The sequence below is a fragment of the Ovis aries genome, chromosome 2, assembly GCF_016772045.2.
Source record: "Ovis aries strain OAR_USU_Benz2616 breed Rambouillet chromosome 2, ARS-UI_Ramb_v3.0, whole genome shotgun sequence".
Classification (NCBI taxonomy): domain Eukaryota; kingdom Metazoa; phylum Chordata; class Mammalia; order Artiodactyla; family Bovidae; genus Ovis; species Ovis aries.
Genome location: NC_056055.1, coordinates 13,767,929 through 13,793,475, shown reverse-complemented (window position 1 = coordinate 13,793,475; position 25,547 = coordinate 13,767,929). Strand labels below are relative to the sequence as shown.

Below are 25,547 nucleotides of genomic sequence, written 5' to 3'. Positions count from 1 at the left end.
TGGACATGACTTTGAGCAAGCTCTGGGAATTGGTGATGGACAGGGAAGCCTGCCATGCTGTAGTCCATGGGGTCACAAAGAGTTGGACATGACTGAGTGACTGAACTGAACTGTACCCTTTCCCTGAAGACACAAAGACTACAATTCTACAGTTTCCCTGTTATCCAAGCTATTTGGGGCTCTCCACTTTGGGTATTGGATCTGAACTAAGATGCAAGTGGAAAGCAAAAGGAAACTTAATAAAACAATTATAATTTTGTATTTATGATCACATGGGACTTTCTCTACCTCAGTGAGAGCTTATAGGGTTATTTCCATGCAGCCTATAGAAAGCCAAGATTACTTAGTAATAGCATCTTCTAGATGAGAAACAAGCTGAGAAATAGTAATCTGGCATCATGAAATAATTTGAACTTTTACTTCTGTTTCTCAAAAAAGCCCTGAAAGAGAGTCTATTCATTACATGAAGCAAATTCCCTCCTCTTTCATCTTCTCTTTTCTTCCTCCTGCCTTCCTGTTTGACCTATCTGTCCATCCATCTATCCATCATCTAACATTCATACATCTGTCTCACAGTCAACTTTGCTCTTTCCTAGTCCAAACTTCCACCCAAATCTCTCAAACTGAGCTGACATAGTCTTTTTTGGGGGAAAAAAAAGTTTTTCAACCATTTTCTATTTTAGTTTCCTCTTTTTCTCTTTATCCTTTTTCCCCTTCTCCTTCTTCTAGTCCAGTGACAACCTGCCCTTTTAAGTACAGATCTAAATATTACTTTATCTACATAATATAGATCTGGGAAAAAATCTGGAGAAGACAGAACCATCCTTAATATGCTGGGGGTGGAGATGGTGGGTTGATGGAAGAGGCAGAGCCCAAGGAAGCAAAGACAGAATTTTCCTTAGTTGATGGAGAAGGTGAAGTTCAGTCAATCAGTGGTGTCTGACTCTTTGCGACCCCATGGACTGAAGCATGCCAGGCTTCCCTGTCCATCATCAAATCCTGGAGTTTACTCAAACTCATCTCCATTGAGTCAGTGATGCCATCCAACCATCTCATCCTCTGTCGTCCCCTTCTCCTCCTGCTTTCAATCTTTTCCAGCATCAGGGTCTTTGCAAATGAGTCAGTTATTCGCATCAGGTGGCCAAAGTATTGGAGTTTCAGCTTTAGCATCAGTCCTTCCAATGCATATTCAGGACTGATTTCCTTTAGGATTGACTGGTTGGATCTTCTTGCAGTCCAAGGGACTCTCAAGAGTCTTCTCCAACACCACAGTTCAAAAGCATCAATTCTTCGGTGCTCAGCTTTCTTTATAGTCCAACTCTCACATCCATACATGACCACTGGAAAAACCATAGTCTTGACTAGATGGACCTTTGTTGGCAAAATAATGTCTCTGCTTTTTAATATGCTTTCTAGGTTGGTGATAACTTTCCTACCAAGGAGTAAGTGTCTTTTAATTTCATGGCTGCAATCACCATCTGCAGTGATTTTGGAGCCCAAGAAAATAAAGTCAGTCACTGTTTCCACTGTTTCCCTGTCTATTTGCCATGAAGTGATGGGACCAGATGCCGTGATCTTAGTTTTCTGAACATTGAGTTTTAAGCCAACTTTTTCACTCTCCTCTTTCACTTTTATCAAGAGGCTCTTTAGTTCTTCTTCACTTTCTGCCATAAGGGTGGTGTCATCTGCATATCTGAGGTTATTGATATTTCTCCTGACAATCTTGACTCCAGCTTGTGCTTCATCCAGCCCAGTGTTTCTCATGATGTACTCTGCATATAAGTTAAATAAGCAGGGTGACAATATACAGCCTTGACATACTCCTTTCCCGATTTGGAACCAGTCTGTTGTTCCATGCCCAGTTCTAAGTATAATATTATTTGCAAGTCTATTTTTTTTTAACCCTGTCAAACAATTTTACAGATGGAGAAACTGAGGCCTGAAGAATGAAATAAGCTGCTCAAGATCGCATAGCTGGTAAGTGACAGAGGTGTGACTTAAATATGGATCTTTGACATCAAGTGTTCTTCCTACTCACAAGTGCGGTAAATTCCGTTTCTCTATAATTCAAATTAGAGGGAAATTCAAATAGCAAAGATTCTTTCTCTACCCCTCAAAAGTAGTAATGGAGAAGTCAGTTAATGGAAAAAAGATGCCATGTCTAACACAAGAACTATGATTTGTTGGCTCCTTGATGTGGAGATACTAATGGCCACATTGCAATACGCAGAGTACATCATGAGAAACGCTGGGTTGGAAGAAACGCAAGCTGGAATCAAGATTGCCAGGAGAAATATCAATAACCTCAGATATGCAGATGATACCACCCTTATGGCAGAAAGTGAAGAGGAACTAAAACGCCTCTTGATGAAAGTGAAAGAGGAGAGTGAAAAAGTTGGCTTAAAGCTCAACATTCAGAAAACGAAGATCATGGCATCTGGTCCCATCACTTCATGGGAAATAGATGGGGAAACAGTAGAAACAGTGTCAGACTTTATTTTTGGGGGCTCCAAAATCACTGCAGATGGTGACTGCAGCCATGAAATTAAAAGATGCTTACTCCGTGGAAGAAAAGTTATGACCGATCTAGATAGTATATTCAAAAGCAGAGACATTACTTTTCCAACTAAGGTCCATCTAGTCAAGGCTATGGTTTTTCCTGTGGTCATGTATGGATGTGAGAGTTGGATTGTGAAGAAGGCTGAGCACCGAAGAATTGATGCTTTTGAACTGTGGTGTTGGAGAAGACTCTTGAGAGTCCCTTGGACTGCAAGGAGATCCAAACAATCCATTCTGAAGGAGATCAACGCTGGGATTTCTTTGGAAGGAATGATGCTAAAGCTGAAGCTCCAGTACTTTGGCCACCTCACAAGAAGAGTTGACTCATTGGAAAAGACTCTGATGCTGGGAGGGATTGGGGGCAGGAGGAGAAGGGGACGACAGAGGATGAGATGGCTGGATGGCATCACTGACTCGATAGACGTGAGTCTGCGTGAACTCCGGGAGTTGGTAATGGACAGGGAGGCCTGGCATGCTGCGATTCATGGGGTTGCAAAGAGTCGGACACCACTGATCGACTGAACTGAACTGAACTGAACTGTAAATTGACAAAAGCCCTTGTGATTTGACCGGATTGGAGTCACATGGGTTCCAAAGTTCATGTTGTATCAGCCACAGGGAAACCTGAGGGATCTGGGTTACTGCAGAAGAAAAGCGTGTTAAGCAATGAGAACAGAAAAACCTGGTACTATTTCCTGATTACTGTATTATATAGTACATGGGCCTTGCAAAACATTTAAATGTGTAGCACAAAGTGAACAGCCCATGTAAGACCCAACCCACACAGCCATGAAGGTCATAAGAAAATTTTCCATATTTTTTCTATACAAATACTGGTATGGTGATAAAATAGCAGAGTACCACTCACAATCTGTATGATTTCAAAATTTAAAAATTTGTTAAGGTTTATTGTATAGCCCAGAATATCATCCATCTTGGAGAATGTTTCATTGGACCTGAAAAGAAAGGTATATTCTGCTGTTGTTGGGTAGCATGATCCATAAATGTCAACTATATTAAGTTGGCTGAGAGTGTTGTTCAGGTTTATCATATTCGTACAAGTATTCTATGTACTCATTTCACCACTTATTGAGTGGGAAATGTTGAACTCTCCAAGTGTGGCTGTGGGTTTATCTATTAATATTTCTCCCTTCTGTCCTAACAGCTTTTTGCTTCATGTATTTAAAGATCTGTTTTAAGTGCACACACTTTTAAGATTATGATATCTTTTTTGTGAAGTGGTCAAGTGACTGTTTCATTGTTATATAACTTTCCTTTTCACACCTTGTAATGTCTATTCTGTCTGATTTTAATATAGCCTCATTAACTTTCTTTTGATTGGTGTTTTCATGTTATATCGTTTCTCACTCTTTTACTTTTAATCTATCTCTGTCTCTATAAAGTGAATTTTGTATAGGCAGTACATAGTTGAGTCTTTAAAAAAAAAAATCCAATCTGACAACCCCTGTTTTTCAATTGGTGTATTCAGACCATTTATATTTAATTTAATTATTGATATAGGCCGACCATTTAATATTGATTTTCTGTTGTTCCTTCTAGTATTTTTGTTCCTTTATCCCTGCTTTCTGTATCTTTTCAGATTATTTAATTATACTTAATATGGCAACCCACTCCGGTACTCTTGCCTGGAAAATCCCATGGACAGAGGGGCCTGGAAGGCTACAGTTCATGGGGTCCCAAAGAGTCAGACACGATTGATTGACTTCACTTTCAGTGTTCCATTTTAACATATCAATTGATTTTTGGCTATATCTGTTTGCATTTAAGTAAATAGATAGGGATTATAGTAAACATGCTTAAACTTTTACAGTCCACTTAGTGTTACTATTTCACTCCTTCAGACGAATTGCAGAAACCCTGCAATCATATGGTTTCCTTTGCCTGGATACCTTTATGTTACAGGTATCCTGTTTATTGTATCTGCAATCTACATACATTGAAAACCCTATACAACTCTATAATTACTGCTTTAAATAGTTTTAAATATTTTAAGGAGTTTAAGAGATGCAAATTAGTATCCATTTACCCAGATTTTTACCATTTTTGTTTGTTTTTCTTTCATTCTTAAATTTCCAGTTTTCCTCCTGATATCAGTTTCCTTTGCACTAAAAAATTTCCATTAGCATTTATTTTAAAACTTGTCTACTGGTTACAAATTCTCAGCGATTTCCTTTCTTTGAAATTGCCTTTATTTTATCTCCATTCCTGTAAAATATTTTCACCAGATGTAGACTTCTGGGTTGCCACTCATTTTCTTTTAACTCTTTAAAGATGTTTAACTGTCTTCTAGACTCCATAGTTTATGATGAGAAATCAGTAATCATTTGAATTATCTTTCCTCTAAAAACATGGTGCTGTTTTTCTTTAGTCTCTTTCAAAGTTTTAAAATGTTTTTTGTTGGTATTTAGTAGTTTTATTATGATGTGTCTGGACATGGTTTTCTTGGACTTTATCTTGGTTGCCATTTACTGAATTTCTTAGATCTGTAAATGACGTTTTTCACCAGATTTGGGAAATTTTGGCCATTGTTTCTTCAAATGTTTTAATGTACCAATATCTATTCTTCTGGGACTCCAGTGACATGAAAGCTAAACATTATGATATTGTCCCACAGATCTCTGTGGCTATGCTTATTGTTTTGCAGTCTCTAGCCCCTCTATTATTCAGACTGGATAATTCCTATTCATCTGTTTTCAACTTCACTGACTCATCTGTATCATCTCCATGCTGCTATTGAGTCCATCTAGTAAATCTTTTGTTTCAGATGATATACTTTTCAGTTTTAAAATTTCCTTTTTAAAATAGTTTCTATTTTTTCTGCTGAGAATGATTATCTTTTCATGTATTTCAAGACTATTCTCCTCTATCTGATGAACCATCATTATGAAAACTGCTTTAATACCTTTGCCTGATCATTCCAACATCTGTATCATCTAGGAGTTGGCATCTTTTGTCTTTTCCCTTGAAATTTTCTTCTTTTGTGTTTGCTGGGTAATTTGGGGTTGTATTCTAAACATTGTGTCATGAGACTCTATATGCTATTAAAATCCTCTGGCAAATGTTGATATTTATATTTCAGTAGACCTTATTGGGAGAAGGCAATGGCAACCCACTCCAGTACTCTTGCCTGGAAAATTCCATGGATGGGGGAGCCTGGTAGGCTGCAGTCCATGGGGTCACTAAGAGTTGGACACGACTGAGCGACTTCACTTTCACTTTTCACTTTCAAGCATTGGAGGAAATGGCAGCCCACTCCAGTGTTCTTGCCTGGAGAATCCCAGGGACGGGGAAGCCTAGTGGGCTGCCGTCTATGGGGTTGCACAGAGTCAGACACAACTGAAGTGACTTAGCAGCAGCAGCAGCAGACTTTGTGTTCATATTGCAAATCTGTACCCCCTTCTGTGGATGACTTTTCCAATGTTAGTTTTCAAACTGTTGCTATGGCATTTGGGGTCTGTCCCATGCTTGTGCTACTCTGGGGTTAATTTGAGACTCGAGTGGTGGTTTAAATTATAATTCAGTTCTCAAAGTCTTTCCCATGATGCTTTGCATCTCTCTAGTGCATTCATACCTCAGAGTTAAGTCTGAGCCTTGTGTAGGTTCACACACAGAATTAGAAAACTCCTTTTTCTGGGTCTTTCCTCTCCAGCATTCTTCTTTGTGATCCAGATCATAGAGCAGTCTTTCCTGATCCTCTGCTCACAAAAATGGGGTTTTACTTAGGGTTTTGTCTGTCTGCATCCTTATAGAGACCCAACCTCAGGGCAAAGAAGCAAGAGAAAAAAAAGAAGAAAACAAGGACTCCTCACATACTTTGGGGACTACAGAGGCCTCTTTCCCAAATTATCTTGGTCAGAGAATCAGAGTTCCTACTGGAGTTTCAGCTTCGTGCACTGCCGCACACTGTTCCATGACTGGGGCTTGTCTTTAGGTCAAACCTGGGGAGCTCATCACAGCACAGGTTGCTGATGCGGTTTCTCACTTCCCTTCTCTGTCTCGTCTGTTTACATTTCAGAGTCCTCAGGTGGCTTCTTCTTTTAATCTTGTATGTACTTTTTAGTTGTAAATAGAGATTAGGTTCCATGCTTTTCAACTGTGGTGCTGGAGAAGACTCTTGAGAGTCCTTTGGGCAGTAAGGAGATCAAACCAGTCAATCCTAAAGGAACTCAATCCTGAATGTGCATTGAAAGGACTGATGCTGAAGCTGAAGCTCAGTATTTTGGCACCTGATGCGAAGAGCTGACTCATTGGAAAAGACCCTGATGCTGGGAAAGATTGAGGTCAGAAGGAGAAGGGGATGACAGAGGATGGTTGGATGGCATCATCGACTCAGTGGACATGAGTTTGAGCAAACTCTAGGAGATCGTGAAGGACAGAGAAGCCTGGCATGCTGCAGTCCATGGGGTCACAAAGAGTCAGGCACGACTGAGCGACTAAACAACAACTACAAGGCTTTTGTGGCCTTTATCTATTTTTGTCTGACACCAGATGTTCTTATAATCCTTTTAAAGTTTCATCTTTTTACTTTTAAATCTGTGCTCCTTCTGGAATTAATTTTGGTGTAAAGAGTTATGTAGTATACTATTACTGTTGTTATCTGAGGAAATCATTGTTAGGAGAATAAGTCAGGTAGGAGAATAAGTAAAAATAAATCCCATAGAGGGAAGACCATGGGATTAGCAGGTGCATCAGTTTGTGTTCAAATGACTCCATTACTTATGAGTTTGTGACCTAGGGAGGTTTGCTAACCTCCCTAATCTCAGCTTCCTTATCAGTATAGTAGGGATAGTGAACAATATCTGCTTTATGGAGTTGCTGTGACTATTAAAAGAGATAAAGCTAGTAAGATTATTTGCACGGGGCCTGACACTTAGTAGGAACTTAATAAATGGCAGTTATTGGGACTACGGTGATGGTGGTAATTATTGTTGTTATATAAATAACAAGACACAGTCATCACACTTGTGAGTCAGGTGCATTGAAGGCTTAGGGGGATGTTACTTAGTCACAGTACATATGTCAGCCACACAGAAAGCTACTCTCTGTCCCAGGATGCATGTGAGGTCTGAATGGATGACATGATTTGAGCTCGTAGGATCAGGAAACATGACTGGGAAATGGAGAATGTTGCAGGTAACACTTTCATAGCTCCCTCAGTTAATGTTAGTAGAGAAGGAAAAAAGAAGAATCCTACATTTTCTAGGATAGTGTTTTTCAAGTTGGTATCGTAAACATCTGGTCCACCTGTTCCTGTTAACATACAGATTCTTGGGCCCCTGACCTAAGAAATTAGAACTATGGGCAGGGCCTGGGAATGTGCATGCAGCAGGCTCCCCAGGCAATTCTTTTGTGCACCAAAATTTGAGAAACATTTCTCCAGAAAGAAAAGGAAGAAGGTGGGTATAGGGATCTTAGAGGGAGGAGGAAAGAAAAACAGGGACAAAGCAGGAGAAGAAAGAGAGGAGAGGAGGGCTACTATCTGAGTTAGAATATTAACATCCCTTTCTAGGTTTTCACTGGCCCACTGTTACTCACCATGATAAAATGCAATCTGGATCCTGGTTCTTACACATCACTAAAACATATCCATTTAGTCAACCAGAAGTTTTCAAGTCTGGTTCTGGACCAGAATCCTGGAGAGAGTCAAAGGGAAGAGAGACATCATCCAGGGATGGAGAAAGACACACACACACACACATCGCATAGGCAACCACAATTCAGTATGGAGGTGCTGTGCTATCGGGATAAGTGGAAAGCCAAAGTTGCGGCACTAAACACAGCCTGGCAAGAGCGAGAAATGGCCTCTGGGAGAAGAGCTGCCTGGACTGAGTTTTGTGGAAAGTAATCACTTGTCATGAAGAGGGGAGAATTAGCAGGAAAAGAAAGGGAGCTAAAGGCTCACAAACAGCCGAATATGTCTAGGGATATGCTACTTCTCAGTGTTGCTGGAGGGGACAGTGTGAGGTGGGGAGGTTATTTGGTTGGAATAGTGGTCAGTAGCCAATATTACCCCAGTACAAGGCATGTCACAGAAGACTCCATGGGCTGTGTCAAGGAGCTGGATCAATGAGGAACCATTCAAGAGTGGAAGCATAGGGTGACTTGGTTGGATCCTCATTTGGTTTTAACATTATTTCTTTAAAATGAAGTTAGCTTTATTGATTTTTTTCTGATTACAAAGGTAATTCATGCCTATTATGAAAATAAAAAGAGATAATTTAGAAAGGTATAAGGAAGAAAGTAAAAGTCACCTAGAATTACAACACCCAGAAAAAATCTGCAATTAACATATTTGTATTTCTATTTCAAGACTTTCTTCTAGATGTGTGTACATTTGCTCATACACACCACACATTTTAAAATGAAACCATTTCACACATGTGAAATACTGTGTTTTAACACTTTTTCACTTTAAGTGGACATTTGTCTCTGCCAGTAAATATAGATTTATACCTTAATCATAATTTCTAATAGTACTGTTGCTCATTCTGACCTCCCTCTCACTCCTCCAGGCTGTGGTCCTCTTCCCATCTGGTCTCACTGCAAGTATCGCTCAAGGGTGCAGCACCAAAGCCCAGCAGGGGCCTGGAGCTACTTGATTGTGAGACCTTGATTCTGGTAAGTTCTCTGTGATGATTAATTTTAGGTGTCAGCATGCTAGGTGGAGCTAGTGGTAAAGAATCCTCCTGCCAATGCAGGAGACACAAAAGGAGCAGGTTTGATCCCTGGGTCGGGGAGATCTCCTTGAGTAGGAAACGGCACCCCGTTCCAGTATTCCTACCTGGAAAACTCCATGGGCAGAGGAGCCTGGTGGGCCACAGCCCGTAGGGCTGCAAAGAGTTGGACACAACGGAACACACAGCACACCTGATTGGACCACGGGCTGCCAAGATATTTGGTTAAACGTTATCCTGGGTATGGCTATGAAGAGGTTTTTGAATGAGATTAACATTTGATTTAGTAGACTTAATAAAGCAGATAGCCGTTCCCTAAGTGGTGGGCACTATCTAATCTGCTGAAGGCCTGAATGGAATAAAAATGTGGAGTTAGGGGGAATTTGCTCTCTCTGCCTGACTCTCTCTGAACTGGGACATCTGTTTTCTCCTGCCTTTGGACTCATACTCAGATTGAAACATACACCACTGGTTTTCCTGGTTCTTAGGCCTTCAGACTTATATATTAGAACCATACCATTGGCTCTCCTGGGTCCTGAACTTGTCAGCTACAGATCTTGGGGCTTCTTAGTCTCCGCAATTGTATGAACTGGTTCCTTATAGCAACTGTCCTAATATATGTATGTATGTGTGCTTTTAAATATATATGCTTATATATATTTAAATATATATTTAATATATTGCATATATGTTTATATACACTATGTATATATATACACACTACACACACACACAGTCTTCCCTAGTGGCTCAGACAGTAAAGAATCTGTCTGCAATTTAGGATATCTGAGTTCAGTCTGGGTCGGGAAGATTCTCTGGAGAAGGGAATGGCAACCCACTCCAGTATTCTTGCCTGAAGAATTCATGGACAGAGGAGCCTGGTGTGCTATAGTCCATGGGGTTGCAAAGAGTTGGGCATGACTGAGTGACTAATATTAACACTATGTATGTATGCACACACACACACATGTGTATGTAGTGTGTTTCTCTGGAGAGCCTTTCCTAATGCATCCTCTTCCCTTGTTTCTCTGTGTCTTTCTGAACCACCTCCCTCTGTGCCCATGTCCCTTGCTTTGCCCCTCATTCAAAGCGAGTTGGTTCTCAGTGATGCTCTCTCTGTTCCATCACTCACTGGCTTAAGGTTTCCACGGCCTCCATGGCCTTCAGGAAGAAACCCCAGCCTTCCTAGGCTGGCCCAGGGAGCTTTCTTACCAACGATTGCCGCCTCTCCTCCCATCACCTTATCACGCCTCCCTGGCTCTTGGCCTTTATCTGTGGCAGCGACTTAAACTGCTTAGATTTCCTGCTTTCTGTTTCTCTGCTGTGGCGAGGCTGTTGGTGCTGCCAGGACGCCCTCCCCCTCCAAATGGGGATGGGTTCCCCTGGCTGACTCCAGCTCACTCTTTATGGCTCCACTCAGTCATCGCCTCCTCCAGAATTGTCCTTGGTGCAACTCAGCCTGCATTAGCTGCTCCTCCTGTTGTTCCAGAATATTCCACGTTTTCCTCTGTTGTTTCTCTTATCAGATGTATTACATACCTTACGTGTGTCTTAAGCGCCTTACCTTATTTAACTTTGTATTCTGAACCCCTGAAATGTAACTGGGACAAAATATATGTTTATCAAGTGAACAAAACTGAGTTTTTGTAGAAAGGCGTCTAGATTACCTGTTATCAAAGTCTTCTTGTACCACCTACTCCAGTGGCTCAGATCCAAGTGTTTTCCACCTGGATCTATGCTTATCACCTCTTTCTGCTTCCTTAGTGGGCCCCTGGACCTTGGACTTCGTTTGGACTTTGGCCTGTAGTGTTTACTTCCTGCCTCTGCCTGCTTGCTTCTACTGATCTTCTGGTTTAGCCTTCTTTGCCTTGTCCTTTCCAGTAAACCAATGATCTCCTGTCACCTGGGTCTACTTGAACTGCAAGACCCAGCCTTCTCCCTCTAGTCCATCTTCTCACCTCAAAATAACCCCCATTATCTTCAAGCTCCATATTATACTTCCTACACGTTAAAAATTACCGTAAATTTTATTTGATAATAATACCATGACAGAAACGTTCTTTATAAAGCAGCAACAACAAATCTGAGTATTGGTGTGGTTATGTGAGATTTATAAGGTGCTTTCAGACAGTTTATTTCATTAAATGCTCATAACAACCTTGTACAGTGGATTATCATCCCCATTTTACAGAGAAGGAAACTGAGTCTCTGAGTCGTTAAATGAACTGCTTGAGATTTCATAGCCAGGGAGTGACAGAGCCTGGACCTTAGATGAAATCCTTTGACTTCAGAGCTTTGAACTCTTTGGAATTCAACATGACATTAAAACATGAGATATAGCCAATGAAAAAAACAATATTATTGTACTGTTAGCATAATTTAACAAAAAGCTTTAATTCAGGTCAGATTTCTTTCCTATTACAATCCTGCGGTGGACCCTGGTCCCTCATCCAGTTACATGGGGTTCTCTTGAATCCCTGACCTCAGTCTCACCCTATGTTTTAGCAATCCCTACCACTTGCCTTGCTCTAAAGGGCAGTGATGGTCCATGTCTTGGTGCTCTTTGACCTAATTTCCACCTCTAGCACATCTGCCTTTTGCCTGGCCAATACCTCCTTCCTGTCTAGCTCAGGTATCACCTCTACTCTGGACTCCTGTTAAATCTCCCCACCATCCTCACTCTCCCTACTACCTTCTTCATAGTGTCATGGAATGAGTCATACCCTGTTATTCCAACACCTCTGTTTGTGGTGTGGCTTAGATTATCTATCTGGCTGCCTCTGAAGACCTCTATATTCCTTCGGGTTACAAATGAGTTCCAAGTCCTCCTGTGTTTGTAGATACAGTGCTTAGCACAAGCCCAACACAGAGTAAAAGACTGTGGATGTTTGAATGGATGTTTACTGAATGATAGTTAGAAGGGTGGATGGACAGCTGGATGGTTGGATGGATGGATGTGTACATGCGTGCAATAGTGAACTGCAAGTTGCCCCCTCAAATCCAGGTCTTCTCCATTTTCTCCAGTGGCAAAGTAATTAAATATTTTCTGTATAATATAGACTATAGAACTAACTTCTTTCCTTCTTAGAATAGCATAGTCATTGAGCTGTAGAGGAAATACAAAGTCACCTATTTCAGCCCCCTCCCTTCAGACCAGTCAACTTGCCAATCATTTTATTCTTAGATTATAGTAATAACATTCCATGTAGAAAAAAACCCCTTTATACTGAACACAAGTCTGCCTCCACGGAACTTTTGCACTTGGGAACAGTTTTGGCTTTTTGATCCAAGATAGCTGACTAATCCCTCTTTCACAGGGTAGACTTCAACATACGAGGTCATGGCCTGCATTATTTAAGACTCTGTTGGGACAGGAAACCCAGCTCAAACCAGGTAAAACAAAAAAGGACAGCTCTGCCTCCTATAAACCAACTGCAGGTGGCAAGGATAGAGCTATCCCTATGGTTGACTAGACCCAGGCACTCCATCTCGCCATTTCTCAGCTTGTGTTCTATTTGCGTTTTGCTCCACCATTTCAACTTCTTCCAGGTGGCTGAGGATCTGAGTACCACCATCTCTGCAAATACACACTATAACTTCTTTCCAAGGGGAAAAAGATAAAAACCCTAGGGTTTGGCTTTGATTGGTCTGGTGCAGGTCACATGTCTGTCCCCGTGGCTAGAGGTCAGAGGAGTGCAGGTGAAACCCCCTCCTAGAAACACAAAGAATAGGGGAAAAGCAGGTCTTCAAAGCAAGGGAAATGGTTACCGGAATATGGAGGCAAAGGATTCTGGTTAAACCTGAATAGAACATCTGCCACACCTTGAATTCCCCTTACGCTGATGCCTTAAGATTTTGAACTTCATGATTTGAGTGTGGCCCAGATATTGACCATCCTTTGTTCCCCCCGGGTATGCTCGAGCTTGTCAATATCCCATTCACACTGTGGCCCTCCCTCTACCCCCAGTGAAATCTTGAGGAGTGCACTGTTTCTCAACTGATCTGATCTGCACAGGGCACAGCAGACTCCTTGGGGTCCTTGTTCTGAACATGAGTATCCCAGTGCCAGGCATATGATGGGTACTCCAGAAATAATGAATGCATAAGAAGATAACTGTGATTCTCAAGCCATCCTGCCTAAGCAATTCTCCCAAAGGCAAATAAGGCAGCTGTTTTGCAATCAATAAAATACAGCAAAAGAGAAACAACCAGTTGCACTGGGAATGTGGGAGGTTATGGTTGGGACACGTTGCCGGGAACACCTGGCACCCCTGCTTGCAGGGAGGGCTCTGTCCTCCTCTAAACTTTCAGTCCACAGGAATGAACTGCTCCTCCCCAAAGGCAGCAACACAGAAAGATACTTACAAAATAAAAACAAAACCCCAGAAAGCAGTGTCCTTTTCTTGCCCAGGACTTTGGCTTCAAGAACAGAAAGCTCAAAATGACAGTGACCTAAATATAAAAGACAATCATTAAAAAAAAAAAATTATTAAAAAAACTTTTTTATTGGCTATACTGGGTCTTAGTTGCAGCATGTGGGATCTAGTTCCCTGACCAGGAATTGAACCCAGGCACCCCCACCCCCACCCCCCAACCCCCGTATTGGGGATATGGAGTCTTAGCCACTGGACCACCACGGAAGTCCCAGAAAGACAATCATTTAAACCAAGTGCAGAGGTCAGGGGTCAAGGCTGGAATGGCAGCTGGATCCAGTTACTGGGGACTCAGTTTGCTCTTGTTTCTCTCCCATCTTATTGGTCCCAGGTTCCTTTCATTCCACCACATTCTAACAAAGTCGGAGAGGAGAGAGGAAGCAAGAGAGTGAATGTATGTTCCAGGGGTCTCTTAAGATTTCCAGAAAGCTCCCGCAACACTTGCATTTATATTTCATTGTTGGAACTTTGCTCTAGCTGTGAGCAAGGCTGGGAAATAAGGCTTTTATTCCAAGCAGCTCTGTGCTCTGCTAAAGCCAAGGGCTCCATCACTATGCAACAGAACAGGAAATGGATCCTGAGATGGGCAACCAGGATTTCCATCAAGGGTGCCAGGAAGGAAGAACTGATTCTAAAGTGCGAAGGCAAAGGCAGGAAAGTTAAGAGCATGTGCTGCTGTGGGCCGGGCTACAGTCCTGGTGGGGATTTTGGAGAGGAAGACTTCAGTCCATCAGTCAGGTTGCCAGAGGCATCTTCCATGAAATTAACCAGATCAGATCCAGGATCTCATCTGGGTTTCCTGTAAGCTAAACTCCCAAGCATGGTATGCAAGGCATTCCTCAGCTGCCCCAATTCTACCTCCCCTCCCCTTCCTATCTGCCACTCTCCTGTACTAGGGCCGCACCCAGCTCCCTGTTTCTGGCTGGTTCAGTTTCCCTCCCTCCACACAGAAGTTCCAGGTGCCTGGAAAGAACTTTCCTCATCTCCTTTTGTGAAAATTCTCAAACAATGAGTTGAAATTCACAAGGACCGTCCCCTCCTCTGCCAAGGGTTCCGGGCTCACTGTTTTCTCCTTTGTGATTGCTGGAAGCTTTCCTCAGATTTCTCATGCTTTGTCTTTATCTGTGTTTTCCTCATCACTGACCACCCTATTTAAAACAGCAGCCCTCATATCCCTCCAGATCAGGGGTTCCCAACCCATTACTTGCTGTGCAATTCAGCAGGAGGTGAGTGTTGGGTGAGTGAGCAAAACTTCACTCATTTTTATAGCTGCTCCCCATTGCTCACATTACTGCCTGAGCTCAGGAAAACAAGCTCAGGGCTCCCACTGATTCTGCATCGTGGTGACCTGTATAATTATTTCATTATATATCTCAATGTAATAATAATAATAGAAATAAAGTACACACTAAAGGTAATGTGCTTGAATCATCCTGAAACCACCCCTCTCCCCCAACGCCCGTCCAAGGAAAAATTGTCTTCTATGAAACTGGTCCCTGGTGCCAAAAAGAAAAAGGTTAGGAACCACTGCTCTAGACCCTTATCCTGCTTTTTGTAGGTAATTAACATTACCTAATGTTTTATGTATTAATTTTTCTCATATGTTTTTGTGGGCCTCCCCTCCCATTAGAAAGTGATGTTTCCAAATTCCTGGTAAATATTTACTTTAGGGATTTCAGGGAAAAGGGGGGGAGGGGAAGAAGCTTTTTGGAATTCTTCAAATCATGTTATTCCTCTAAAAAAAAATCTCAAAAATATTTTTTCATAATTTTACTTGTTTTAAAATAATGAGTGAACCAAATAATAAACAGGGAATCCTTTTTTTTTTCTGTGATAAGGTTATGCCAAAATTTCAGAGATGTCCTGTTTAAAAAACCTGACATATTAAACAAATACAAACCATTTGTGAATCCTGAACCGATGTGTGATGAGGCTACGTATTTCAACAACATACGAAAATGATTTCTACTTGATATTTTTGATAAAAGATTAAAAGAGAACACTAATACAAATTACTTTTTTATTCATGGTATGACAAACATTCCAGGTGTAAAAAATGTTTCAGGTTCCATTGGTTTGGTTCAGTTGTTTAGAGTTCCAGAGCACCTTTGAGTTGGGTACATATTCCTTCATGCACACTCCTGCCCTTGACAATGAAAATATCTTGCCTGCCTACTTCGTTCAGCTTGATTATTGCCGCCTCAGAGAGGTCTGCTGGGGCTGCCTGATTCAGAGCAGTAGCCATCCCATCCCTGTCTTCTCTTCCTCCCTTCCTCCCTTAACAATAGGAGGTAAGTTCTAAGCAAAGAGGACCGACTATTTGTAAGTTTCAATCAGGCCCTCACAACTCTACCAGTTCAGTGTGAGTCCACGCTGCAAGAGAGTCAACCCTTAAAATATTCGCAGTAGCAGTAGTAACAATGGCAACCCACTCCAGTACTCTTGCCTGGAAAATCCCACGGGCGGAGGAACCTGGTAGGCTGCAGTCCATTGGGTCGTGAAGAGTCAGACACGACTGAGTGACTTCCCTTTCACTTTTCACTTTCATGCATTGGAGAAGGAAATGGCAACCCACTCCAGTGTTCTTGCCTGGAGAATCCCAGGGACGGGGGAGCCAGGTGGGCTGCTGTCTATGAGGTCGCACAGAGTCGGACACGACTGAAGCGACATAGCAGCAGCAGCAGCAGCAGCAGCAGCAGCAGCAGCAGCAGTAACAGTAGTAACTGTAAGAGCTATGCTGTGGTAACAATAAGAGCTAAGTCTTTTTAGCTCTGTTTATGTACCAGGCATCCAGTAAGTCTTTAAAATTAATGGTTTCTATGGAAGTAGATAGGATTATTAACCCCCCACCCTCATTTTATTGAGAAGGTCCCAGAAAGAATAAATAACTTGCTCAAGGCCATGCAGCTAATAACTTGCTCAAGATCCCAGAGAGAGAAAAAAAAACAAAAACTGGCTCAAGGTCATGCAACGCCCCCAGGAGGGATTGAATCTCGAACACTTGCCTCCAGATTACTTGTCACTGACATCATACTGCCTCCAGAAGAATTTTATTATACATGCAACATGGCATACGTCCCCAGGAGAGAAAGCTAGGTACGCACTCATCTCCTCCACTCATTGCTAGTCAAACCTCGTAGAAGAGGGCTGTGTTTGGTTTGGGGCTTACTGGAGGGCCCTGGAGAGAGGGTTCAGAAACAGACCATGTAGGGTGAAGCAAAGAGCCTGTGGAGGCTTGAGCTGGGCAGGAAAATGCACGTGGCTGCTTTCCTACCTTCTTTAGGTCCCTGCTCAGGCGAGAGAGAGAGGCTGTTCCTGGTCACCCTGTTTAGGACGGCAACCCCGTCACCCTGGTCCTTCTCCTGTTTAATTTTTCTTCATAGCACTTATTATCACATTTATTCTTGACCGAAGTGCCTGTCTCCCCGACGGGAGAGTTCAAGGATTCTGTCCAGTGCCATCCTTCCAAGGATGAGAACAGTGCCTCGTACAGATTATACATCCAAACTATTTGTTGAGTGAATAAATAAATCCTGAATCCCCCACATAGAATATTTTCATTTGTCGACATCCCAGTCTAGTGCTTGTCCAGGAGTAGATTCAAATTTGTATAAACCTAGAGTAACATCACAGAGAGAATTTTATGTCCTAAATTTTCTACTGATATTGAGCTAGGCATATTTTTCTTTTTTGCTGCATTTAAGCCTTTCCTTCACCTTTTTTTCCCACCTTCGCTCTCCCCAAAGCAGCTAATATTAAAAGTCTGTCCTACCCTATCTTTTCTCCATATAATTATGTACCTATATGACATGTACATGGAAGCTTCTTCATTGTTTTACGAAATGGGTGTATTATACATCTCTTCCGTTCTGCCTTTCCCACCTATGTAAATATTTACTTAAGCTACTTACACTTCATGTATGTATCTTCATGTAAGTGAAGATATAGAATAAACATAAAAAAACTCCCACAGCATACTTCATACTTCATATGAAACATAACTGTTTCAGCCTTTATACATGTCTTCTGGGCAGGCATTTTGATTGTTTTCCGTTTGTTGCCATTTCTAGCAATCTTGCAATTTGCATTCTTACCTGTATATTCTTTTGAGGTTGTGTTTCATTTCTGTTACATTTTATAAAGGGGGATTCCTGGAGTATTAAGATGTAGGGTCAGAACAGACTGGCTAGATTTCATCCCCAGAGAGCTATAGTAATACATGTGTCTATCAGCAAAGGCCAAATGTATGTCCTTTTCTCTCTGCAGTCTTACAGGGGGAAAAGAAACCTTCTGTGTACTTCTCAGTGCTCCTGTAGTGTCCTGGCATTTTTCCTGAGACAGAGAAATGTACCTGGTATGAAGACAGAGAATGTCTGCCTTCACTTTCCATGGGCACATTTTACTTTCCATACACTCTGAGAATTAGGTCTGCAGTTCAGTTCAGTTTAGTCACTCAGTTCAGTTCAGATCAGTCACTCAGTCGTGTCCGACTCTGTGATCCCACGAACCGCAGCACGCCAGGGCTCCCTGTCCATCACCAGCTCCCAGAGTCCACCCAAATCCATGTCCATTGAGTCGGTGATGCCATCCAACCATCTCATCCTCTGTCGTCCCCTTCTCCTCCTGTCCTCAATCTTTCCCAGCATCAGGGGCTTTTCCACTGAGTCAGCTCTTCGCTCAGTCATGTCCGACTCTACGACCCCATGGACTGCAGCACATCAGGTCTGCAGCCATTTGTTAATTCCTCTAATCCAAAGGGATAACAAAATTTCTCTTATCTCCCCAAGTGGGACAAATGATTATGACCTGGACTAGATCCCTGGGTTCAGCTTCCTAAGTGTCAGGAATACTGGACCACTATCTAGTGTTTAAACTTCAAAAGGGATGAGAGCTGGAACCTTGCAACCATTTCTTGGTTGTAAAAGCCTGAGACAGCTACCAGGCTTAGCTGGCCTTTGGAGAGATGTTTTTATATTCCAAAAGGTTAGCATGAGAATCCAGGATTCTTCCCATTCCTTCTCCAAGGAGCATAAGATTTTTCTCTCTCCAATCTGGAGAGGAGAGAGATGGCTGCCTTGCCTCTGTATACAAATGGAGGAAATCTTTTTTGTTCCCATCCTTTGTGTATGGAATGAAATCTGCCACTCATAAGAGAATCTTTACCAGCCTTCCTAGCATTACCCGTGGGTCTAGGCGTCCGGGATTGACAGTGTACTTTACTCTATTGAATTGGTTGCATCAGTAAAGAACTCTTTTCCCTGACCCAAGGGCCCATACTTCAGCAGTACCCATGTGTATGAAATACAAAAACCATGCATGTGGAAACACATTCCAGACTCTTCACAGGTTTTGACAGAGCAACCTGCCCACACCGTGAATGATCATTCTTTTTCATTTTTGCCAGTCTAATGGGTAAAAACTGTTTTCTCACAGTCTTCTTCTTCTTTTTTTTAATTTAAATGCCTACATTTAAATGCTCTCTTTAGAAAGCATTTAGATTAAGAGACTGAAAGGGAGCAAGGCATCTAAGGCTAGTGAAATTGAACATATTCCATTTAAGACATTTCAGTCCCCTTGCATGTGCATCTGTGTCTCTGCGTGAGAATTGCCTTTTCATAAGTTCTGCCCCTTTTCCCAACGTTTTCTTTGAAAATTGTCTTCTCAGTCTCTATGAGCTATTTCCCTGGTAATAACATTGCTATGAATATGGGCTGATGGTGGCTCTTCAACAAACGTTTTGCAAATACTTGTTCTTCCAGTCAACCTTTCGGCATGATTCCTGTCCTCATCCTGCTATTCTTCCTACAAGGTTCACTTGCTTTCTATGTGCTGTCCAACAGGAAGAGGGTCCTTAATGCCTACTACCTGCATGTCCAAATGCCAAAGCAAGCGCCAGTGTCCTCACTGGTGGGAAGGGCGCTACAGTCACACACAGGGAGATCCTTCCTCAGGGGCTTACTGTAGGGAGGGTGTGTCCCTTGAAAAACCTCCTGCCTGAGTCTGATGAGGAGGTGCAAGCCTCGAGAAAAAGACACAGTTTCTCTGCTAGAGATGCTACCGCTGGAAAGGGAGAAGATGGTGATGGGGATGCCTCCACCGGCTGGTCCCTGAAGCCTGGGGCCTGGGATACACGCTCCACCCTGGCTCCTGACTTCCACTTTATCAACTGGCATGCCATCAGGATGCAGAGCCTCTCTCCTGTCCTCACTCCCCTGGAGTCAGAGGGTGGAGATAGGTGCCAAAAAGAGCAAATTAAGCTGGCCCTATAGCTAGAAAGAGCATTTGGTATTAGGAGTCTGTGTTTGGACCAGAAATGAACAGGATGAGAAATGGACCTGAGATTGCTGAGGCAGAGACCAGGGAAGCTGGACCCCTATCTCCATGCTGGATGCTGTGAGTAGGAGATAGATGAGGAGAAGGACCAGGGTGTCCTTGGGGAGAGGGGTTCAAACAGTAGAGGAGACCCAGCCCAGGTGCCACTTGGGGCCAGTGGGCAGCCTGCTGGGCATGTTCCTCCGGTCAAGTTTCTTTCTAAAAAGAAACCATGTGGAAGCTGGTTTTCTCCTTCAAATGCAAGCTCTGAGTGTAGAGAAGCCAAGAGAAATCCAGGGCTTTATGAAACAAAAGTGGGGGTGGGTAGGATTTCTTTGGCCTTAAAACCTCCAGAAGCTAGTAGAGGCTGGAGACAGTTAGCCATAATGCAGCGTGGGGGCCGGGAGGACATGCTGATTCCCGAGAAAGGTCAGCTGTGTCCAGAGTGAGGCTGAGGGCGTCTGCCTCTTGGTTTGGCCACGGCGAGGCATTCACTCATGGTCGTTCTCCTGTGGGACTGCAACTGCACGTGCGAGAGGGCCGGTCATGCAGGCTCAGCCCTCAAATCGCCTTCTTTCCTCGTGTCTGGGTACTGAGGGTTCCTGCCACCCTCCTGGAAACTGGGCCAAGCTGTCAGCAAGAAGAGAAAGACAAGTCAGGCTCGTGCTGTTCTGAAGAGGCATTTGGGGCTATTTTAGTGAAGGGATGGGGGTAGTGAGGGTGGTGGGCTGGTGGTGACTTTGCCCCCTGTGTGTGCTGTGCTCAGTCACTCAGTCCTGCCTGACTCTTTGCCACCCCACGGACTGTAGCCCGCTAGGCTTCTCTGTCCATGGATTTTCTAGGCAAGGATCCTGGAGTGGGTTGCCATTTCCTTCTTCCTGACCCAGGGATCGAACCCATATCTCTTGTGTTTTCTGCATTACAGGCAGATTCTTTACCTGCCAGAGCCACCACAGAAGCCTGACTTCTTGCCCAAATGTATACATGAGAAGCATCAGGTTGTCTGGCAGAACTTGCCATGAGGATGGAAGAACTTAACACTCTCTGATGTGGTGACCACCAGGCACGTGGCTGGTGAGCGCTGGGAGTGTGTGACAATTCTACGACCAAGAAAGTGGATTTTTATTGGAGCCTAGTTGATTTATAATGTGGTGTTCGTTTCAGGTGTACAGTAAAGGGAATCAGTTATACATACAAGCTTATATATGGTTCAGATTCTTTTCCCATATAAGTTCTTACAGAGTATTGAGTAGAGTTCCCTGTGCCATGCACTATCCTTATTAGTTATCTCTTTTATATATAGTAGTTTATATATGTCAGTTCCAATTTTCCAATTTATCCCACCCCACCCTTACCCCCTGGTAACCCTAAGTTTGTTTTCCACATCTCTAACTCTATTTTTGTGGATTTTAAATTTTACTTGATTTTCATTTATTTAACATAAGTAGCTCCCATAGTGGCTAGTGGTTATCCTATTGGACAGTCCAGCACCAGAGCATGAAAATCAGGAGTTTGGGCTCCTGAGTCCCTCCCTAGCCCTGTGAACTTGGAGGATCAACTTAACCTCTCTGTACCTCTGTGTTTCCTGTTATCTAAGACCTAAGCTAGGGCTCTCAGCCTTGCTGGGGGTGTTGTCAATTCACATAGGGAAAGACTAAACAAATACATTACAAATAATTGTCACAGTGCTGAGAATCCATACCTGTCAGTCAAGGTGGAGCTGCTGGGAAGTTACAGGTAATATAGGAAGTCCTTGGTGCTGGAGGCAGGAAGGGAGGTGCTGCTTTCTGAGAAACTGGGTTGGAAAGAGCTCAGTTAATGGACTTCTGTATCTCTGATGCCTGAGGGTTCTTGGGTGGTGAAGTGTGTCCCAGGGGGCTTTCCCGGGAGGTGACAAATGGGATGCTCCCCTCTGGGTGGGCTTTGTTTATTCGAGTTGTCTCCAAGGCCAAGACTTGGACAGATTCTAAGGAGACCCCAGGGGCCGCAGAAGTGGAGTGGGGTTGGCATCTATGTCCAGAGAATCTTGTTGACAGAAAGGAAAGATAACACCAGAGGCTAGGGGAAGGTCGCTTCCTCCCGAGCTTAGTGTGTCATCCACAGGACTGGAAGGAAAAGTCAGTTCTGGCAATTTGTCTTTGGTCTGAAGGCACCCTTGGGCTTCCTAGGTTATGCTAGTGGTAAAGAACCTGGCCTCCCAATGCAGGAGATGTTAGAGATGCGGGTTTGATCTCTGGGTCAGGAAGACCTCCTGAAGAAGGAAATGGCTACACACTCCAGTATTCTTGCCTGGAGAATCCCATGGACAGAGGAATCTGGCAGGCTACAGTCCATAGAGTCGCAAGGAGTCAGACATGACTAATGCGAAGAGGGTATGTACACAGAAGCCTAAAATCTGCGAAGATGGCAAGGTCAAGTCTCAGGTTCCGTCTCTTCCTGCGAACCTAGAAGCAAACCTCCAGCCTGGCTTATCAAGGCAAGTCTCAGGGTGAGGATAGGATTTCACAGCTAAGTATTTTCTTAAATTCTACAAGTCAGCTCCACCCCCTTGCCTGCAGGTGACCTGTATGTAGTGTGTTCCCAAGGAGAGGAAGCTGTGTAGGATCCTGTTTAGGACCTGGTGACTGCGTGACAAGATGATGTCACTTGCCTCCTATAATGTTGAGATTTATAACAAGTATTACATACTTGGACTTCTTCCTCATCCCAGCTGTCAGGGCCACAGAGCTCCCCAAACCCTTGGAATTTCCTACCTGATGAGAACAATAAAGGTGTCTTTCGTTATGTTAACGAGGTGACTTTTGGAAAGCTTCTGTGGGTGGGGAACTGGTGGACAACCCTGAGTGATTAGAGGGCCAGAACTTTCAGTCACCTCAACCCCCCAACTCCAGCCTCTCTTGCCAATGGCCAATGACGTAATCAACCATGCCTGTGTAAGGAAGCCTCTAGAAACCCCCAAAGGATGCAGTTCAGAAGGCTTCTGGGTTGGAGATTCTCCTGGTGGTGCACTCCAGATGGCATGGCGCTCTGAGCCCTGCCCCCTCCTTGTGCCAAGCATCTCTTCCATCTGCTTATTCTTAAAAGTGAAGTTGCTCAGTCGGGTCTGACTCTTTGCGACCCGTGGACTGTAGCCCACCAAGCTTCTCTGTCCATGGGATTCTCCAGGCAAGAATACTAGAGTGGGTTGCCATTTCCTTCTCCAGGGATCTTCCTGATTCAGGGATCGAACCCAGGTCTCCCACATTGCAGGCAGACGCTTTAACCTCTGCACCACCAGGGAAGCCCTTAAATATAAGAATCCAAGTACTAACATCAAAGATTTCAAGGGAGGAAAGGAAGCCAGGTTGAAAGGAGAAGGGGGAGGGGGCGGGAGGAGGGGGCGAAACGGGTGGCCTTGTCCAGTAAGTAAAGTGTTCCTCTGAATTCTGTGAGCCACTCTGGTAAATGAATCAAACCCAAGGCGGGGTTGTGAGAAGTTCTCATCTATAGCAGGTCAATCAGGAGCACAGGTGACGTGGGCTGAGTGTCTGCAAGTGGGGAAGTTTGAGGGGGAGGTTTGGTCTTGTGGGACTGAACCCTTAACCTGCGGGATATGATGCCATCTCTGGGTCAATAATGTCAGACTTGAGCTGACACCCGGCTGCTGCTATAGAGTTGCTTGATGTTGGCAAAAACCCCACATGTTAGAAATGAGTGACAGATTTGGACCTCCTTCCTGGACTCCCGCTCCCAAGCCTCTCCATCGCCTCTCTGTCCAGCACACCTTGTGAGTTTGGTCTTCCCGGGAAGCTACTTTGCTCCTGGTGCAGCCCTATTCCTGATCATCCCTCTGACTGCCCGCCCCACTGCCCACTCCGCGCGCCCCCCCCCCCCCCCGCCCAACACCCACTCTGCTCTCCTGCTCAGGCTCCTGTTGGGTCCTCAGCTACTTCTCATATCTCCAGCCTCCCCTCTGGTCCTTGTTCAGTACAGTCTTTGCTCTGCTCTCTGCCAGGAATGTTCTTAGCCAAATCCTGCCCCTTGGCTTAAGGCTCTCTGGCTTCTTCCACCCAGCTCTGTTTCCTCGGACTTTTTCAGCACTTACATTTTAATCCTACACCAGTCAGTAGGATATTTGGTTCTGAATAAGGGAGCACATGATTTGTCTTGCTGTCATAAAATCCTGCTCCTCCACTATGTACTGCCTGCTCCCGCCAAATCCAGCCTCATGGAAGGGTGCTGGGAGCCTGCACAATGGGCACAGCCTCTTCTCAGGAAAGAACTGAAGATTTTTTTTCCCCATGTGCTCATACCAGCACCCCTGGAGGTCCCCAAGGTTTACATGGGGGCAAGGAATGGGGGACCAGGGCATCAGAGCACAGTCAGAGAGCTGAGGCTAGACGCTCTGAGAGCCCCCATCTGCCTTGCTAGAGCCTTGGCAGGACCCCATAGGACACTGAGTCCAGGTGATGCCATCTGACCAAAACCCAACCCATCATAGAGCCTGGCACACAGTATCACTGCCGTCACACATCAGGACACTAAAGATAGATGAAAATGGCAAAACATTCTAAGTGAATGACTAGTCTCCCCTTCTCTTTGGCAGCAACTTACTACCAGGTTAAGCTGCTGCTTGAGACCCTCTTGGGGCTGAAGGGTAGGATCACAGTGTCTGTGTACTGAAGGACAGTTGTTGTATTGGTTTTAGTTGCTAAGTCCTGTCTCTAAGTTGTGTTGTTTCAGTCACCTAGTTTCGTTGCTAAAACCCCACGGACTGTGTGTAGCCTGGCAGGCTCCTCTGTCTACCGGATTTCCCAGACAAGAATACTGGAGTGGTTTGCCATTTCCTTCTCCAGGGATTGAACTCTCGTCTCCTGCTTTGGTAGGTGGATTTTTACCACTGAGCCACCAGGGAAGCCCCATTAAAGGACAGTGTGTGTTTTAAATGTCAAAATATTACGCCCACAGCATAGGGGCTATGAGAAAATGTTCCCCTCTGATTTATAGTCAATGATGCAAGGTAGTGGTGGGAATGATAATTAGAACAACAGACTTGGGTTCCATCCCTCTGCTATTAGACTAAAAGTCTAAGAGCCTCACATTCCTTATCTGTGCAATGGGAATGACAGTGGTTACTATCTCATACAGTGTTGAGGGGATCAATGGAATCATGCACTTCAAGCACTTAGCATGGTTCCTGGGACAAGGGAAGTACTCAGAAGTCTTAGCCATTATTGACAGTATGTGAAGAGCTGTTATCATATCAGAATATAGATATTATTTAGGCTTCAGTAATAAGTACCTGGAAAGTACTTGGGTAGAAAGTTATGAAGTTTTGGTTTTGTTGTGATTGCAGAGGTGAAGTGAGCCAAGGACCCTAGTGAAAGGTGACCTTGGGGGTCTTGACTATGACAGATGATCTGAGTGTCTCTCTGGTTGCCTGAGTTTTGAAGCGCTTCCTTGATACCAACGGCGTCATGATGACGCAAAGGGAAAGTCACTCATCGTGTCCGACCCTTTGCAACTCCATAGACTGTATAGCCCATGGATTTCTCGAGGCCAGAGTACT

The 25,547-nt window shown here is 43.8% G+C and overlaps 1 long non-coding RNA gene across 2 annotated transcripts in view; it reads left to right on the top strand.

Annotated features, from left to right (window-relative positions):
- LOC121818594 (uncharacterized) overlaps positions 1–25,547 on the top strand; it is a 95,590-nt gene that overhangs the window by 16,459 nt on the left and 53,584 nt on the right. Inside the window, exons 2-4 of one of the 2 annotated variants that reach the window (XR_006058571.2) lie at positions 1,924–1,977; positions 9,093–9,198; positions 20,925–21,073. This is a non-coding gene — a long non-coding RNA (uncharacterized LOC121818594). The remainder of the gene's footprint in view (positions 1–1,923; positions 1,978–9,092; positions 9,199–20,924; positions 21,074–25,547) is intronic. The other variant, XR_009599122.1, reaches the window with a different exon arrangement.